At 49.3% G+C, this 13,792-nt stretch overlaps 1 protein-coding gene across 1 annotated transcript in view; it reads right to left on the minus strand.

The window, feature by feature from the left end:
- LOC135828877 (uncharacterized) overlaps positions 1 to 13,792 on the minus strand; it is a 197,871-nt gene that overhangs the window by 85,055 nt on the left and 99,024 nt on the right. The window lies entirely within an intron of this gene.

Below are 13,792 nucleotides of genomic sequence, written 5' to 3' on the forward strand. Positions count from 1 at the left end.
TGCAAGATCCAGACAGCGCTTTGGTCCAGCTACTCCAGAAGTTCTGGCAGCTTGAATCCATCGGCATCTTGCCTAATGAACCGGACACTCTGCAGCTGTTCCAACAGACCATCCGCTACGATGGGCAGAGGTACACGGTCAGGTTGCCATGGAGGGAGGATCATCGCGCGCTTCCAGACAATTACAGTCTGTCCGAGAAACGGCTGCAGTCAACACTCAAGAAACTGCAAAAGTCACCAGAAATTCTGAAGGAATACAATGCAGTAATTCAAGAGCAACTTCAGAAGGGCATCATCGAGGAGGTGCCAACTACAGAGCACGACGTGGTGGGCGAAGTACATTACCTGCCTCACCATCCTGTCATCCGGCAGGACAAGACCACAACGAAGGTTCGTGTGGTGTACGATGCCTCAGCCAAGGTGAAGACGCATCCGTCCCTGAACGACTGCATCCACACGGGACCACCGCTGCTCGAGCAGATCACCAGCATACCGCTCCGGTTCCGAACGCATGCGGTAGCCTTCACCGCAGACATAGAAAAGGCGTTCTTGATGGGTGGGATTGAGACAGCCGACCGCGACGTCCTACGCTTCCTCTGGGTCGACAATCCCACAAGCGCTCAGCCGGTACTCAAGACGTACCGATTCACGCGTGTTGTCTTCGGTGTATCCGCTAGCCCATTCTTATTGAACGCTACCCTGCAACACCATCTCGCCAAGTTTGAGCCCGAGTTCACTACGAAGCTGCTACAGAGTCTGTACGTGGACGATGTTGCGAGTGGCGGCAACAGCAATGCCAATGCGTTGGAATCGTTCAACCGTGCCAAGAATCACCTTGCAACAGGCGGATTCAACTTGCGCAAGTTTGTCTCCAACTCCGCTGAGTTGAATGAGATCGTCAATGGTACCGCAGCGACACCACTGTCGACTAACGGTCTGCCTACTGTCGCCGTGGACAACGACTCGTATGCCAAGACCATGTTGAACGGCTCATCCGCAGCCACCACCAAAGTCCTGGGCATTCCATGGGACAGGACATCTGACCGTCTTACGTTCAGCATCGACGAGGTGTTCAGCACGACCAAGGTCGACTCGCCAGTAACTAAGCGCCAAGTCCTATCGGCGTCAGCCAAGATGTATGACCCCCTCGGACTCCTGGCACCTATCACCATCACCCTCAAGGTATTTCACCAACAACTATGCCAGTTGAAGATGGGCTGGGATGACCCATTGGAGGGAGAGTGTCTTGACAAGTGGCAGACGATGATACGGGAATTGAAGGCCATGCCACCGGTCTCATTGCCGCGGCACTACGCAACAGACGCGAACGGCAACATCACACGTGTCGAGCTACACGGTTTCTGTGACGCGTTCGAGAGAGCCTATGCAGCAGCCATCTACATTGTGTTCACGACGGAGGTGGGCACTTCAGTACAGCTAGTCACTGCAAAGACTCGTGTTGCGCCGCTGAAGCAACAGACCATTCCCCGCCTCGAGTTGCTTTCAGCACTGGTATTGGCTCGCCTGATGGCATCAGTCTCCTCAACCTTGGCAGATCTGAAGATTGATCAGATTCACTGCTGGTCCGACTCCCAAGTGGCACTGGCGTGGATAGCTGGAGTGGAGCAAACTTGGAAGCAGTTTGTTGAGAGCCGGGTTACAGAGATCCGACGTCTCGTTCCGACGTCCTGCTGGAGCTACTGCCCAACAGCTTCGAACCCAGCTGACCTGCCGTCACTCGGAGTGAAGCCCAGGGAGCTCACCAGTACCATCTGGTACACTGGTCCGAAGTGGCTACACGAGCCACAACCCCGAGCAGAAGTCGACAGCGGCTCCGCAGCATCGCAGTGTGAAGAAGTCGAGAGAGAGCGGAAGGCAACACCTACCACGGTCATGGCAGTCGGCTGCACCTCGCACAGTAGCATCGAGAAGGTCATCGATGTGAATCGATTCAGCTCACTGAGCAAACTGCTGCGTGTGACCGCTTACGTCCTGAAGTTCACAGACCTGTTGAAGTGTCGCAGCAAGACCACACATCTGTCTGCGAAGGATCTCCACAGAGCACATACACTGTGGATGGTCAACGCTCAACAGGATCTGTCCAAGGACAAAAAGTACCCTGGTTGGTATAAGGAGTTCGGCCTTTTCACCGACGAGAGTGGCATTCTACGGTGTGGCGGACGTCTGCAAAACGCCGGACTGTCGCATGATCAAACCCATCCGACTTTGCTGAGCGCGAACCATCCGTTGACACGTCTAGCCGTCCTGCAGGCGCATGACACGGTATGCCACAATGGTGTCAAGGAGACACCAACCGAGCTACGATCCCGTTACTGGATCATTCGTGGTCGGCAATTCGTACGAAAGATTGTCGGCCAATGCACCGTTTGTCGACGTCTCGAGTCGAAGCCGTACGCTCCGGAAGATTCACCTCCCCTGCCGGAATTCAGGACCAAGGTGGACTTCCCCTTTAGTTACGTCGGTGTGGACTTCGCAGGGCCACTGTTCGTCAGGGAAGGAGCAGACACCAAGAAGGTGTATATCGCGCTCTTCACCTGCGCCGTCAGCCGAGCGCTCCATCTAGATCTTGTGCCTGACCTATCAGCGGAAACGTTCCTCCGTTGTTTCAAGCGGTTTACGGCACGATTTGGCATCCCTCGGCACGTTACCTCTGACAACGCCAAGACCTTCAAGTCAGCGGCTAAGTCACTAGTGGGTTTGTTCGGTCTGCCCGAAGTCACTGACTATCTAACAGCACACGGCATGGAATGGTCGTTCAACTTGGAGAAGGCTCCATGGTGGGGTGGATTTTATGAACGGATGGTCCGATGTGTAAAACGCTGCTTGAGGAAGATTCTCGGCCAGGCACGCGTCACGTACGAAGAACTCCTCACCTTCTTGCTCGAGGTTGAAGCAGTCCTCAACAGTCGCCCTCTGACATTTGTGTCAACTGAAGATGTCGAGGAGCCGTTAACACCGTCCCATCTATTGTATGGTCGGCGCGTCCTGTCATTTCCGACAGTGTGTCCTGATGACGTCGATGTCGCGTCAATTCAACGAGATGAGCTTCTACACCGACTCACCCACCTCAACACGCTCCTGGAGCATTTCTGGTGCAGATGGAGAAGTGAGTATCTACTCGAACTCCGAAACGCTCACAGGCGAGGCAATCAGCACGACCAAGGAGCAACAGTGTGCGTCGGTGATGTAGTAGTCGTGCACGACGACAATGAGAAGCGTGGCCTGTGGAGACTAGCGTTAGTCGAAGACCTCATCCGAGGCAAGGACAACAAGGTCCGAGGAGCGGTGATAAAATGCTCTTCCCGCGGAGGACGAGCATCCACCATGCGTCGCCCGGTACAGCGACTGTACCCTGTGGAGGTAGCAAGACCTGCAGCAGCCGCCGACATTCTCGACGAACAATCGCAGGCCCACGTTGCGGACACAGCCTCCGCTGTCCAGCAATCTGGTGCGCACCCCGGCGTCATGCGTCCAAAGAGAGGTGCTGCCCGGTCAGCTGATAAAGCCAGACAGCAACTGATTAATGCCGGCTCCTTGTAGAACTGCAGCAGCAATATTCTGTGTTCGATGAGAGCATCACGTTGCACCATGCTCTGTACTCTAGTAGCAGCACGCTGTTGTAGGAACGAGTCAGGTACATGTAGTACACTAAATTCTAAGCTCTCATCTGGAGGGAGTGTGGAATATTGCATGCTTGTCAATAGTGCATGCTTGTTAGAGATTGCATGCTTGTCAGATATTGCATGCTTGTTCGAGATTGCATGCTTGTTAGATATTGCATGAATAAGAGTATTGTCACAAACTAATGGTTCGCACCAAGCATACATACAAGCACACAAGCAATTGATTATACAGTCTTCTTTCTTCTTTCTATCGTGTCTTCTAAAGTATTTTACTTACCTTTTGCGCCATGGTACGTCTACGACGTTCCCATGGTCTTCACGTACGACATACGGTTTTCTAGCCCTTTTTCCTGGAGCTTGTCTCCTCGTGTCGTTTCTGTTTCATTGGTTTTACGTTGTCTAATGATAAGCAACAGTTTGTTTGAGTCTAAGAGAACCCAAGATGCGCTCGCGTTGAGCCAAAGCAGCCTTACAAGAAACCTTTTGTAAAACACCGTCATAAAGGTTGAATGGGTGCGAAAACGACTGTAATGCCTACAAACTGCTTATGTACTACCAGGAGGCTCTGCTAAAGTGATTGTTATTATCTTGCATCAAAGAATAACGTCTGTCAAGATTTCCTTCCATTTGATAAATGAGTCGTCTTCGGATCTGTTCGTTCTCCCCATGTTGTAATGCCGTAGAATCTATCTGGTTTTCAAATCATGAAATATCTGCAGTGCCACGATAAACGCGACGGAGATTCGCTGAAATTATAGGATTGTTCTGACGAAGCGTCACTCAACGACTTGACGTGTTGCAGTATTGCAGGAGCAAGAAGAAAAAGGAGGATGTCACAGAATCTACAGCTACAAAGTTGCTGCTAACTTGTTGAAAAGTGCTCGAGAAAAACCCTTGCCTTTGCGCGATTTGGAAATGATGGCTTAAAACACCGCCAGAAGTGTATTTGGTTCCTGCAATGGTATGTTCTTTGCTACCTTGTTATTCGGAAGAAACTCCTGTTCGGATTTGCGAAATAGAATAACCAACACCATAATCCTCACTACGAGCTAGCTCGTAGCTAGTGCCCAAAGAGATTTTGAAACCAGGAAAGTGGACATAGTTTACCGTAGCAAAGCGCTCTTCCTGCTAAGGTGTGAGATGCACTTTCGTACGATAGCGGTGACAGTGTATGGGGTCAAAGCATAGAGGCCAGCACATCCTGCGAAAATGGGGTGGGCGTTTGCAGCGGACATGCTGTGCTGCAGCTCTGTTACAGAGTTTCTCCTGACGACTGTGCAATGCATGAAATGGCAAATTGCAAATGAAAACACCATTCTGCATGTGGATGATGTTCATATTTGTGCACAATACCTGACCTGATCGTGCGACTGTGCGATCCATATCAAAATGGAAAAAAGAAGAATTCAATAGTTTTGAATGGAAGATGAAGAAGCCAACATTTGAAAGCCGGATAGTAGTAGGTGTTAGGAACCCTGTAAGAAGACCTTACAACGTAGGGTCTGTTGGGAATGCCCAAGTAAAATAATAAAATACAATACAGGTGTTTATGAGTGGAAAAGTCACAGCAATAATATTATAAACTCATAACTGTGCAGCCGACCTCAACACAACGTTGCCCCAGCACACAATCAGCAAAGCGACACATCCATTGGCACTGAGCTCCTTCACACAGCTGTTTCGAGTATAAAACAGTCTTATCAGTGAAGGTAGATATTGTAGGATGGCGAAGATAGTGAAAATCGCCCTTTCGTACTGAAAGCCTCAGAACGTGGTAAGCGTAATGCGGGCTCGAGGCAAGAAGATTAAGGCTTTAAGCAAACCATCCAAGTGCATAACACTGTGACCAACTAAACTGGTGATAATGTAAAGATGTGATACTAATAACCAGGCCTGAATTTGGCAGATAGCACAGGACAGCAAGTATCAACGCGAGAGGTCCTTGGGGCATTCACGACATCCACTCACTCTCCACACCGCACCACACCTCACCAACGTGACATCGCAGGAATTCTTCGTTACCGGCATGATACTGCAGCTTAGCCCACATCCCACATGCACATGCAGATGCTAGACCACTATGAAGTACACCAACACACAGGGCACAGAGCTTGAGTTCATATGGGTGTTGGCTGCAAGTAGGGCAATGGGGCTCAACATAGAGCATGAGAGAGAGAGAGAGAGATAAAGAGAGAGCAGGGGCGAGAGAGAGAGAGAGAGAGAGAGAGAGAGAGAGAGAGAGAGAGAGAGAGAGAGAGAGAGAGAGAGAGAGAGAGGAGAGAGAGGCTCAACATAGAGTGCGTACGGTGGCTCAACATACTGCATGTGTGTTGGCTCAATATAGAGCATGGAGTGATTGAACAAACCAACCACTACTGTCGAGCAAAATGCAGCAGGCGAATCAGGTTGCCTATTGGTTGCCCCAGTCAGTGAACCGTGTGCATACGTGTACGGCCGTGCATATGTATTTAGATGGCCAAGGGCAAAAAAAGGACATGCCTATGTATAATGAACATGAGGAATATGAGCAATGGGAGTCTGTGATGAGCCCTAACAAGGGTTAACTGCACTAACTCCACATTAGCAACACGGTGTTGAAAACAACACATTCACAACTATCCTTCGAGAGCCTCCCCACACACTGATACTTGCTATGTAGTAAGGTTGTGGTGGTTGATGAAAAAATCTGTACAGGCCTGAATGCTGCTGCCTACATCTTCATGTTGCGAAATTCTATGCGCTTACTATTTACACTCGCTGTTTTTTTCTGGTCTTGCCGTGTTGACTTCTTTATTCTCACGATGGCACCATTGCCAATAAGAGATAAGTTTAGGAGAAAGCGAGATGCTGCGTCCGGTCGGTTATCCTATAATAGAATCTGATGTGCGTATGGGTATGGTGTGACGTATGTCAGATATGGAGTGCTGTGTATGCAGGTGTAAGTGGTGTGGATGGGGTGATGAGTGACGAATATGGCGTGTGTGGCGCATGTGGGAGTACGCATTGTTCGAGAGGGTGAGATTCTGCTTCTGTTTGTGAGAGTGTTCTTGTCTACTAGTTGCCGCACGTTTGTTTCTTTCTTTCTGGTGGCGCCTTTTTTTAAAGATTTGGGTGGGTTTATTTGCTGTTGTGCGTACCTCTCATGTGGGGGAGTTTTCTGCTGCATGCGCTCTCTTTCCCTGTTTCTGCACTTAGGTCAACGCCATGACTGAGCCTGGTCGGTGGTTGCTTCCACGGCCTTTTCATTCGGTGGTTGCTTCCATGGCCTTTTCATGGCCGACCCGAGGAAAACCTAGCCGCGTATAGACCCTTTGCACAATAACGGTCACGTGATCCGAGACGGGGCATCCTCTTCGATTTTTGTGCAGAGTATCAGTTGTTGAGCATGGTGAAACACTGTATTTTTCCATTTTGGAGATGGAGGAGAGAGTGTCGAGTGGTTTGCCATCGATGGCTGTGGAACCCGTGGAGGAGCTGTCAAATAAAGAATGGTCTGTGAAGGAACTGAACAGTTTTCTGCTGAATGAGGGTGCGTATTTGTCTCGAAAAAGAAGGAGTTATTGGAGCGGTAAGTTTTCCGCAGTCAGTGGATATTTCGGATTACTGTAGATGGAAATTTATTTTCATTTTCTCTACCTTCTCTCCTCTGTCGATGTAGAGAACGCTTCTCTATGCAGAACCCTGATGCTCCTAGAACTAAGAGGGGTACCAGTCTTCCTCGAGCGTACCTTCATCATGCCCAACTTTGTCATGCGTCCGAGTGGATGAGTGATGAACTTCTGTTTCCCAGAGTGAGTGCCACACCATGAGTGCTCATCTCCAACGCAGGGGCAAGTCGCCGACGACAGTGAAGAGGGCTAGGGAGCTGATGGAGTAGTACTAGTGAAGAAGCCCGCGGATAGTGTCCATGAGTTTTACTTTGGTGGCTATGTGCATAATGTGAACGTCTGTGATATCGTGCACACAGCCACAGCTCGAACTTAGATGACTTTCTCCGCACACCTGAGCGATGAGGCTGCGTCGCTCTGCACTTCAACATCAGCAGCTCGAGCAGCGCCAGCAAGCAGTCGATCTTCCTTGCAAAGACAGGGATGGGTCATGCCTTTTTCTCAGGCTCCAGAGTCTCTTGGCAGGGCGTTCAGCGTCTTCGCAAAAGCAAGGATGAAAGTCGTCATCGACAAAGTGTTCCGAGCACAACACTGTGAACGATGTCGCAGCAAACTGCGGCCCTCTTCTCGCCAGATAGCGAGGATTCAAGAGTGTTTAATGCCAGCATAGCCAGGGAATGCATGGAAAGACAAGTGGGTTTCTTAGACTAGCCACTAGGGATGATGCTTGCTGCAAACAAGAACCCAACAGTGGTCCTTGGAAAGCATTTCGGAAATTCTTCCTTCAGAACTAAAAAAACTTTAAATGAAAAAGGCTGGGAAGTACATACATGAACATCGCGTCAGGACCGTGAAAACACAGCCTGTCACAGGAAACTTGATCACGTCCTGCAGCAAACCATGCATGCTGGTTGCATGCCAAGTGTGCAGCGCGTGCACAGCATGCCCCGTCTCGACCCCTCTCGCTTATTGTGCAAAGGGTCTATTTAATTGATTACGACTGATGCCTGAAAACAAGCGGATAAACAGCTCCACCAGCCGAGGGAGCATATACTGGCGACAGGGACAAACTTGAACGGCAAAAGCAAATCTTTCTTCTATAATAAATCTTATGGTTGATAAATATGGTGGTAAAGACACACCTGGCAGTATGGCGGTAAACACACGCCTGCCCACACACTCTCTCTAGGCTGCAAAGTTCTGGCACAGAGCTCTCCTTCTCACCACCACCACCATCAGTTCGCGCCTGGCGCCTGGTCGATGCATGGCTGGCGGTATCCGGCATAGCAGGCTGGTACATCAAGTAGCGCATGGCACATAGATGATGACACAGCAACGACATAGCTCGATTGCGACGTACGTTTCGTCCCCGCTGGACTCATCAGGCAATCTTCTTCTTGGATGTCTTCATACGGAGCTTGACTCGGGAGAATGAAGTTGAAGACACCACTGCAGCTGTACTTATGGTTGATAAATATGGTGGTAAAGACACACCTGGCAGTATGGCGGTAAACACACGCCTGCCCACACACGCTCTTTAGGCTGCAAAGTTCTGGCACAGAGCTCTCCTCACCACCACCACCACCATCAGTTCGCGCCTGGCGCCTGGTCGATGCATGGCTGGCGGTATCCGGCATAGCAGGCTGGTACATCAAGTAGCGCATGGCACATAGATGATGACACAGCAACGACATAGCTCGATTGCGACGTACGTTTCGTCCCCGCTGGACTCATCAGGCAATCTTCTTCTTGGATGTCTTCATACGGAGCTTGACTCGGGAGAATGAAGTTGAAGACACCACTGCAGCTGTACTTATGGTTGATAAATATGGTGGTAAAGACACACCTGGCAGTATGGCGGTAAACACACGCCTGCCCACACACGCTCTCTAGGCTGCAAAGTTCTGGCACAGAGCTCTCCTTCTCACCACCACCACCACCATCAGTTCGCGCCTGGCGCCTGGTCGATGCATGGCTGGCGGTATCCGGCATAGCAGGCTGGTACATCAAGTAGCGCATGGCACATAGATGATGACACAGCAACGACATAGCTCGATTGCGACGTACGTTTCGTCCCCGCTGGACTCATCAGGCAATCTTCTTCTTGGATGTCTTCATACGGAGCTTGACTCGGGAGAATGAAGTTGAAGACACCACTGCAGCTGTACTTATGGTTGATAAATATTGTGGTAAAGACACACCTGGCAGTATGGCGGTAAACACACGCCTGCCCACACACGCTCTCTAGGCTGCAAAGTTCTGAAATCTTCTTATAATAAATCTTCAACGTAGTCAAGTGGTGTGCTTCACTGTCCGAAGAGTGCTCCCATACCCATGTAGGGCAGAGCCTTGTACACGAGAGAGAGAGATTGGAAGCTTTGCTACAACTCTGAGTTTCACGTATTACTACGATCATCAGGCAACTGATGGATCCAAAACGGGCAGCCAGAACATAAGGGGGAGCAAGGTGCAAAATTCTGGGGGGTATCATAGGCGACGCGTATCATAGCGCAAGAGTCAGGTGCAGGCGTGAAGTTGCCAAGTCTTCAGACTTGGGGCTATGCAGCAGTAGTTCCGGCGTGAATGATACAGAATAGAGCTGGGGACAAATGCCAAATCCACACATCCACACATAAGACCAAGGATGTGAGAACCTGCAACTGCCGCGTAAGAAATGATTGCCCCTTGGAAGGAAAGTGTCTAACATTGAGCATTGTGTACAAGGCACATGTAACAGGCAGCGACATGAAGGAGCATTGTGTACAGGGCATATGTAACCGGCAGCGACATGAAGGAGCATTGTGTACAGGGCACATGTAACCGGCAGCGACATGAAGGAGTATACTGGATTAACGGAAGGGCCATTCACGACACGATTCAATGGTCATCAACATACCATTCGCCGGAAGCATGAGACCTCAACGAGACTGTCCAGACACATCTGGAGACTGAAGGACGAAAACAAACCTTACAGTATCAGGTGGTCCATTGTGAGGAGAGCCGCACCATACTCTAACATCTCGAAGCACTGCAACCTGTGTCTGGCCGAGAAGCTAGAGATCGCCTGGGCCTACAAGACCCGCTCCCTCAACAAGAGGTCAGAGCTTGTGTCCAAGTGTCGTCATGAAAACAAGTTCTACCTCTGTAACTTAGTCCGCAAGGTCAAATGAATCAAGCTGGTAGTCCCGCTGCCTATTGTGTGTGTGTGTGTGTGTGTGTGTGTGTGCGCGTGTGTGTGTGTGTGTGTGTGTGTGTGTGTGTGTGTGTGTGTGTGTGTGCGTATGTGTGTGTGTGTGTGTGTGTGTGTGTGTGTGTGTGTGCATGTGTGTGTGTGCGTATCTGTGAGTGTATGTGTGTGTGTGTGTGTGTGTGTGTGTGTGTGTGTGTGTGTGTGTGTGTGTGTGTGTGTGAGTGTGTGTGTGTTTGTGTGCATGCGTGAGAAAGAGAGTGCGTGTGGGTGATTGGATAAGTGCTGGTGCAAGTATGTGTGCGGTAGCCGGTAGGTGTGAGAATGAAAGGATGAGTATTGTGGCCGTGTGTGTATGTATGTGTGTGTATGTGTGTGTATGTGTGTGTGTGTGTGTGTGTGTGTGTGTGTGTGTGTGTGTGTGTGTGTGTGTGTGTGTGTGTGTGTGTGTGTGTGTGAGAGAGAGAGAGAGAGAGAATGTTTGTGTGGGATTTTGAGAATGTGTGTGTGTATGTAAGATTTTGAGAATGTGTGTGTGAGATTTGGAGAATGTGTGTGTGTGTGGGGGGGGGGGGGTGTGAGAGAGAGAAAGAGATTTAGAGAATGAATGTGTGTGTGTGTGTGAGTGAGAGATTTAGAGAATGTGTGTGTGGACGCGCGTGTGAGTGTATGTGTATGTGAGAAAAGGGAGAGAGTGTGGGTGTATGTTTGTGTAATGGTGTGGGCATGTGTGGATTTGGCATTTGTCCCCAGCTCTATTCTATATCATTCACGCCGGAACTACTGCTCCATAGCCCCAAGTCTGAAGACTTGGCAACTTCACGCCTGCACCTGACTCTTGCGCTATGATATGCGTCGCCTATGATACCCCTCAGAATTTCGCACGTTGCTCCCCCTTATGTTCTGGCTGCCCGTTTTGGATCCATCAGTTGCCTGTGATTGTAGTAATACGCAGGGGCGGATAAAGGGGGGGGGACGAACCCCCTAAAATAATTTCGACCGTGGGTCCAGTCGATTTTTTTGTGGTATTCACGTGCGCTGCCAGCGAAGTGTAGCGTACCGCGTAGCCAGTAGACTTCACTGGCATGCATCCTGCATGCATGCAGTAGTCACGTACAGGCAGTGCAGGTACTAGGTCACTGCATGCATGCAGTGGTCGGGACTGTTGTACGCGTACCGTTCGAATCGAAGTGTCTGTACGCGTATCATGTGACTTGAAACGATCGACAGTACTAGTTCAAGAAATGGAGCAAAAGGTGGAAAAACTGCCACTTGTCCTCCTTACCTTCCTTGTCGTTTTATTTTATTTCACGCTGGCTGGACTGTAGGTTTCCTCCGTCACAGTACGAGAATAATGTTTGTGTTTGTCGTGTAGTTTGCCATGTCGAGGTGGAGCAAAAGGTGGAGAAACTGCCACTTGTCCTCCTTACCTTCCTTGTCGTTTTGTTTTATTTTGCGCTGGCTGGACTGTAGGTTTCCTCCGTCGCAGTACGAAGATTATGTTTGTGGTTGTCGTGTAGTTTGCCATGTCGCGACGTCTGCCAAAGAGGCGAGCGGCCGATCAGTTGCCATTGAGCTTGGCTTCGTTCCGCTGTGTACGGCGCGAATGTGACGACACGGAGTCCCAGCCGGAGGACAGTCAGAGAACTTCGCCTTCCGTCAGTTTGGAAAATGCTGCAGTCACGGCCTTAGTTTCTGCCTGTGCTGCAGCTTTGTACTTTGTAAGGCTCTAAACGCATTACCTTTGTCTTATTGGCCAAGCAATGCAAGGGCTACCGTGACAATAAAGATTTTGCAACTCCCGGTGTAGTGAACGAACCGAAAACAGTTTGAAGCGAATTTAATTCTGTGCACTCGAAAAAATTTGAACCTCCCTGAAAAATTCCTGGATCCGCCCCTGATACGTGAAACTCAGAGTTGTAATAAAGCTTCCAATCTCTCTCTTGTGTATAATAAAAATCTTCTATATGATCGTAGTAATACGTGGAACTCAGAGTTGTTACAAAGCTTCCAATCTCTCTCTTGTGTATATCTTCTATAATAATTATAAAACTCGCCTTTGTTTTTAAAATATGTTATAAAAACAATATAATTATATAAGTTATACTTGGTCCGCGTCAGCAATATTGTCGCTTATCTTTCGACAATTTGAACTTAGACTTTGGGCATGAACGCGTGCACTTGAAGTGATAAAACTTGGTACGATGGACGGTAAGGTATAGAATGACAACTAGCTGTAAGTCCAAGGAAGGGTTCCTACTATTTTCGGTCCTCTTCGTCGCTGCTCTCGACGCTGGTGACAAATATTTTTGCTTGGGTTCCACTCTCTTGCTTTTCAAAGCTCATCTCTCTTCCTCTCCGCTCCCTGGCTATTTTCTAAAGAGAAGTCGATCGTGACGGTCGCCTTCTTTATAGGACTTCGCGTGGGCAGTACGACAGCCTGTGTGGTTCAAATCAGACGCCGTTCTTTGCAAGATTTTATTTTGGACGACGACGACGACGCGTACAGTACTTGCAAATCTCCACGACGCGCTGGATACTCCGAGCGTTGAGTTGAAGGTAAGGGAGCTGAGATCTCAGCTTGACGAGCGATCCCTGAGGTGAGCGATCTCGGCCGTTCAGCAAAATGGAGCTGATTCCGAGTAGCCGATTACTTTCTTGTGGCTTGCGCTGTTCTTGCCTGCACAGCGTAACAAGATAATCTCTTTTGATTTGGCGCTGTATCAATCAGAATCACCCACCCGTCGCTCTCGAAATCCACTCGAACTGTAGCTAGAACTTTCAGGTACTAGTAAACTAACTTACTAACCAAAATTGGGATGAAATGGGCTGCCAAGTGAGCTTTGGCGACATATACACAAAGCTGAAAGATAAGCGACAATATCGCTGACGCGGACCAAGTAGGCATTTGCGACAAGGTATAAAACTGCTTGGCGTGAGGTATTACCATCACCGCACGAAAGAGGCGATATTGCAGGAAGTTGGAGACTTCATTGGGCCATTTACTCGCATCGTCACCATCATCAAACAGGCTTAGCTAAAGTGGCTTGAGCATGTGGTTCGACATGCTGGCTTTTTTCAAGTTCGTTCATGAACGGAATGGTATCAGGATCAAGGCCACGTGGCCGTCCCCGTCACAACTAGTTTACGAATTTTTATAAGGAATGGTTCAATAATTCTGTCAGGCAGTTCTCTTTCTTGTTGCTGCTGAGCATGTCGAGGATAGACGGAGCTTCTTCTTTTTCCAGTTTTACACGGTGCCAATGGATTGCCCTCTTTTTGGAGCTACTGCCGGTGGGTATGGGAGCAGGCAATACAATTGTAAAATTGTGAAAGTGATTTCCACGCTGAACT

Source organism: Sycon ciliatum, chromosome 12 (genome assembly GCF_964019385.1).
Source record: "Sycon ciliatum chromosome 12, ocSycCili1.1, whole genome shotgun sequence".
Classification (NCBI taxonomy): Eukaryota; Metazoa; Porifera; class Calcarea; order Leucosolenida; family Sycettidae; genus Sycon; species Sycon ciliatum.